Source organism: Pleurodeles waltl, chromosome 7 (genome assembly GCF_031143425.1).
Source record: "Pleurodeles waltl isolate 20211129_DDA chromosome 7, aPleWal1.hap1.20221129, whole genome shotgun sequence".
Taxonomy (NCBI): domain Eukaryota; kingdom Metazoa; phylum Chordata; class Amphibia; order Caudata; family Salamandridae; genus Pleurodeles; species Pleurodeles waltl.
In genome coordinates this window covers 1,161,425,688-1,161,431,687 of record NC_090446.1, presented here as the reverse complement: position 1 = coordinate 1,161,431,687, position 6,000 = coordinate 1,161,425,688, and the positions used below count along the sequence as shown (strand labels likewise).

Genomic DNA, 6,000 nt, shown 5'->3' with positions numbered 1-6,000 from the left:
GTACACTGTATCAGAAGGGTAAAAACATCATGAAAGGCTGCGTCGTGGAGGGTAAACCGTTTGAGTTTTCATTCATACCACAGCTAACAAACGTCTTTTACAGTCACACCCTCTTTGCGCCTCATTATAAAGTAAGCTTAAAATATTACAAGCAGTGCGGCGGCCATCTTTTGTTCAGTAATAACGCCATATTTATTGCCTGATTCGAATATGGCCCTTTTCGGGCCCATACGTATGTACGTCGCACCGTTTTCTCCACGGAGACAAGGGGCGGGAAGATGGAGAGAAGGCGTGGCTTTCATTGATCCTCCCTGCTGCGTCCACCTTCTTGTCAGTTGGAAACAAAATGGCCGCGGCAGCCCAGAGGAGTGGAAGGACGACAGGAGCCAGCGCAGCAGGAGCAGCCATAGCAGCGCCTTGATAAGGCAACGAGGTGGTTTGCGCGTGTTAAAGCTTTGCAGAAGAGCTTAAAGCAGTCAGGACACAGCAAATCCAAGGGAACGCTGCACACAGGGGACATGAAAGAAATACATCGAAATAAATTGCTTCGAGAGCCACTTCGCTGCTGACGCCTTCGTTTTCCTGTTGTTTTTTTCCTCGACCTTAAGGATAACATACAAAACAGAATTACAGCTATATACATGTATATGTATGTATTGAGACTGATCTCCACATGTGCGTGTCTTCAATCTTTTCATTGTGGCTTTTTAATCTTTTTGCACTTTATCAGCCGTCTGTGGATGGAAGAAGACTGAAGAGAAAACAAAATAAGGAGCACATAAACAACTCCTCCAGCTGCCAAGAGACTAAACCTCGCCAGTTTATCAGCCTGTACATTGTGTTTGTTTGTCATCTGCAGGATCACAAGCTGTGCTGCTCAAGTTCTCTGATTTGTGTTTTGAAAACACTTGCAACCTTTTTATTCTTTCTTCTGCTGGATCAAGGTCTGTTTGGTTCGCATTCCCAGGTTTTGGGCTCCTAGTATCGGCTTTTGTGCTTTCTTGGAGACCGCCTCACGTCTTTGGGATATTAATTTTGTTTTTGTTGTGAAAGCCGCGCATATATTGTGACTGCAGCCTCTGGATCCAGGGAGGGAGAGAGTGGTTGCTGGAGGATTACGGGTACAGAAGATAGAGGAGGAGGCAGGGAAGCTGAGGGGAATCATCAAGCGAAGAGTGAGCCCAGCAGACACCATACCCACCTCTGCCCTCACAGCAAGACTGAGTCCAAAGCTGCCAAAGAGCCCCAGGAGGAAGAGAAGGAAAGGTAACAAAACATATTTATTTATTCTCATACTCTCCTTTTCAGTAGTACCTCTACTGTTTGAAAGCAGTCAGCGGTGACTCCTTTATGCTATGAGAAGAGTTCTAGTTACATGTCAAAGTCATGCGTATTTCAGACACGTTAAGTCCCGCACCCCCTCCCAAGGTTCAGTCTTTAATCAGCATGCTTCCTCTGCTAGGAGGAGCATCTTCATGCTCACTGTTATGTCCAAGACTCCGCTTAGCACACCTTTTGTACCCTTGTGCTGTTAAGACTCACCACACACATTTAAGCCCGTGTGCCAGTAGAAACTGTAACCCCCCTGTGCCCCGCAGCGGCACAAGGGTCGCGCTGCCAAGCCTTGTGGGTTGCTGTGCTTGAACACAATGTTTCTCTCTAACCCCAGTGCCCTTTGCACACTCCTGTTTCAGTCGTCTAATCACCTTTGTGCATTTGGTACTCTTCTGACTGTGCTATGAATCAAATTGACCTACCTCCGCTGCCCTTACATACACCGTTTTAGTATAAACAATCTCGCGGCACCCGCTTTTCTTGGTTATGCCACACCTTTGCAGGAGATCTCCATGCCAAATTTTCCCATGTGTTACAGATACAGTTATACTACTATGTGCTAGAATAATAAATGGTACTCATTTCCATATCTCTGTCACGTGGCTCTGACCACCATTTCTTGCTCAAAATAAATCTAAGGGTGTTTCAAACAGTTCTCTTTATTTAAAGCCCCAGCTTCCCCTTCATGCCACACTTAATATTGGAAAGATGGTTTGCTGCTATCTGTGGCTCCTGCAGTTGACCTAGTTCAAGTACTGCCAAGGTCCGCTCAACCTTCAAAGTTGGTATGCTGAGTATCGTTGACTTGGGTAATGGTTGGTGTGCTATTTAAAGCGTCTAGTTGATTCACAGCGGAGACCAATTGGACAATGAATGCTGGGTCTTTGCAGGTGATTTTTTAACAAGTTGATGGATATAGGATGGGTTTGAGCGGATAGAGAATGGGCATCTCCAGAAATGTTATGGCATGGTTGTTGGTGTCTTGGGTCTGAGAATGTGCTAAAACAAAATGTTTAGTCGAGAAAGAATAATAGATCATACTCTCTAAACACGCGCCCCTCTCTACCTTAAGGAACTCTAAAGTTTTCTACAGCACAGGGATAAGTCATCAAATTAGTTTGGGGTTAAATGAGCTCTCGGGTAAATTGCGTAAAGTGTGTGTTCCTCAGTGAATAAGGATTATGAAACATACTAAAACGCTCATTTGGAGCTTTGTGCAAAATCTCGAGGTAATAACGCCTGGACTGAACGTTTCTGCTCAGGAGTCCACTTGGTCAGATAAAGGGTGAACAACACACAGCACCGCATTCCTATACGTTTCTCTCTCTTGTTAGGGCTTTGGTTACGCCAACTGTTTCCCGATGCGAACTGTTTGCTATATTTTGTACAATTAAAGCGGTAATGCAACTACAGTGCTGATTTGAATATTTTTTTAAATAATAATGATGATGATGCACACTATCCGTGTGACTATATGAGGCTTGATACTGTGTATTCCCTCCGAATCGGTACTCCACATTATTCCTCCATTCCCTTCGTGTCTTTACACGCTTTGTTTTGCTTCACTGTCTGGACCCGGCAAACGGTCACTTAGTTCGCTAATGCATGTGCCCATTGCTTATAATCACCACGCATTTCTGCCACTCTAGTGGTTCCATTGCAAGATTGAAATGTTTTGTGTGACTCCTTCTACCTCTGGAATACAATATTGAACTGACTGGTGTGCTTGTAATACTCTACCAAACCATTGTAAGTCATTGGTGAAGTGGGCGCTTCGTGCGTGAATTGTTTCGTACAAGTGGGTGCTCCAGGCATCGGCAGCTTGCGTTGGGCACAGACCAGTGTATGCAACACTGGCTATAGGTAGACACCCGTAAATAGTAGTTTTCAGACCATAAACGTAGCGCGCCGTGCGTGCTCAAGTCTGTCGGAGACCAGCACGGGCGTGTATGTAAATAAAAGCATAGTCCTTGTCTCTCGCGCCAGACTGGTGTAAACTTCCACACCCGCCGCGTATGCTTTGAATTATACGGAAACATCCCTTATTAAAAGGTTGAGTCGTGGTTTAGTACCTGTGCAGTCTGTATTGCTCAAAACCTTTAATACTTTCCCCGATGTTGTTTTTTACTCGGCACTTCGTGATTATTAGATGTAGACTCCTCAACCGTTTTGCAGTATCAGCAGAAGATGCTTTGTGTTTCGTTCCCTCGAGCACCCGTAGTCAAGGAGTGTGACGCTGGACATGCCTTTACTCTCGGATGAGACAATTGGGATTAAACATATCTTTCTGATTACAATATTGATGCAGACAAGCTGATCAGTAATTTCTAAGTAACACAAGGGACCCAGTGGTTAGCAGATTGTGATGAACTGGGGTGGCGGGGTGCACAATGTGGGCCAGAAAGGGTGACGTCAAGGGATGCCCAGTGTTGTAAATACTTAGGACATTGGGGCCCTCCCTCTTCCATCACCAGGCTCGACGGAATGCTGAGGATTCGTGGTGATTGAAAAGAACTTGCATCTGCAAAGTGAAGTTAAAACAATTTCTTGGGTTTTACCTTCATTTGGAGGAAGGTTTCTGATATTTCCTGTTTCTTGGCATTATCACAGGCGTTAATTATTGTGTCGAAGTTCAACTTTCACCTTATTGCATTGAATCACACCTGTAGATTCTTGCAATTTGGGTGTCCTCTCTGAAGCAACTAGCTAGTCCCATCTGCTCGTCCATGCCATTTCCGTTATTAGCATGCAAAGTGACTCTGGTTCAAGTTATGATAATCCATTTTCTGCATTCATTGGTGAGTGGATCTTTTAAGTACACTTGTACAAAATTAAGCGACCTTGTGGTTATCGGAGAGTTCCATTGAATACATTAGACGCTCCAAATATGTGCTGCTCAATCTGCAGAGACGTTATGTAAGTTGTTTAGTAACAGCGGTTTCAGGAGACATGCCTACCCCTGTAGCTAGTACTTGATAATGCATTTCCTCCTCCCTCCCTAGGCTTGACCTAGCTCGATTTGCTAAGCTTTAAATCAGTATTTGCTTCTTAGCCAGTATCCGTGCAGTAACCAGCTTTTCATGCACACATTCCCAAATCGTATCAGTTCGAAAAGAATAATGGGGTCCTTAAAAAGCAAAGGTTATCACTAAAATTGCCCTTTAAGGCTGATGTACTTTAACGTCATACATACATTTTGGCTCGGTTATTGCCCTAACGACAAGATTGTCTAAATTAGCTAACCAGGTTGGCTGTTTGTTTACCTGCTGGTTCTCAGACAACAAAGCTGTTAGTTGTCACCTGGGCTGGCTGTTTTTAAGCTCTGACCAGTGTCTGTATGTTGGTGTTCATAAAAATGGGGAAAACCTACGTCTTCAAATACAAATTATCAATGTCAACTTAGAAAAAACACTCAAAGAACGTCGGAGCTGCGTAAACCAATCCTAAATCAGTACTCGAAAAAACCCTTATATTTCCCTCCTCAGCCTTGGTATAGGTACACTTGCATCCATTATTATTCAAATACCACCAGATCGTGGCTCATTCCAGAATCTAAATAATTGAATAAAAGCCTACTTTTCTGCTTAACACAGTTATCCTAGCTATATGATCTTTATTAGGGAAAAAACAAAACTATACTGCTTCCAGGTTTTCTGTCATTTTCTTGATGATTTTTGAGATGGGCATTTAAAATGTTTTTAATGTGCTCTTGTTTGTGCACTCATCCCAAATTAGATTTGGTGTTCCTTTTTGTTTTAGATGATGTGAACACATTAAAAACGCATATGTTGCATATGGATGTCTTTTTTTTGGTCACCACTTAGGGCTATTTATAGATTGATGATTGCATGTGCATATGAATGCCATAATATCAGAGTGCTGCTTTTCCGATATAACGTTTAAAATTGTCTCTGTGAGAAATATCACCTTTGGGCAACCAGGACAGTTTTGTATTAGAATGGCTGTTGGCAGATTTCCTGACTTTTTATTTAGACTTACCCCTGATTAACGGAATATTTGTAACGCACAACATCCTTCAATTATTTCAATTTTTTTCCTTGACAACGTTGTATTGAATTTTGGCTATTGACTGAAATTTAGTGTCTTTGTATATTTTTTTTGTTTCAATGATGGCGAGGTATGGCCAGCACGCATAGCGAGCTGACATTTTAATTGCAGGTCAAATATCTGTTTTTTTCATTATGGGCAGTCAGTCTTTTTGAGTGCCTACTTTCCCAAATCTGATGGAAATTGAAGTGGATTTCATTAGCTGTCCACCATGGTGGAATATGAAATAGGAGGAATAATGGAACAAATGCTATGGTCTTGCTTCATAACAGCAGACTTGGCATACCCATTTGTCATTCTTGGAACATTTTGTTCACATTTGTTATCTCTCCCATGCAATTGTTTTCTTTACAGTGGCTGCATTGCCTGAAACTAGGCATTTAGTGTACTGGCCCCCAATTCGCGTTTGTTTTCCTTCAATGTGCTTTCTGATTGGTCAGGCGCATTTCCTTCCCTCTTTGTATGAAAGCCATTACGATTGGGTTAATTTACATAGTTAATTCTGCATCCTATCAAAGGTTACATTCCTAACATTCACCTTTAGTTGCTCAACAAACAGAAACAGCATAATATAGCTGACGTTTAGTTTGTCACCAA

At 42.6% G+C, this 6,000-nt stretch overlaps 1 protein-coding gene across 12 annotated transcripts in view; it reads left to right on the top strand.

The window, feature by feature from the left end:
- The first annotated feature begins 280 nt into the window (after positions 1–280).
- Positions 281–6,000, top strand: part of TNRC6C (trinucleotide repeat containing adaptor 6C) — a 700,889-nt gene continuing 695,169 nt past the window's right edge. For 5 of the 12 annotated variants that reach the window (XM_069200259.1, XM_069200258.1, XM_069200251.1 and 2 more), the window contains exon 1: positions 282–1,266. The gene's annotated coding sequence lies outside the window, so the exon portion shown is untranslated. Of the gene's footprint in view, positions 1,267–6,000 lie in introns of all 12 variants that reach the window. The other 7 variants (XM_069200256.1, XM_069200253.1, XM_069200255.1 and 4 more) reach the window with 3 other exon arrangements.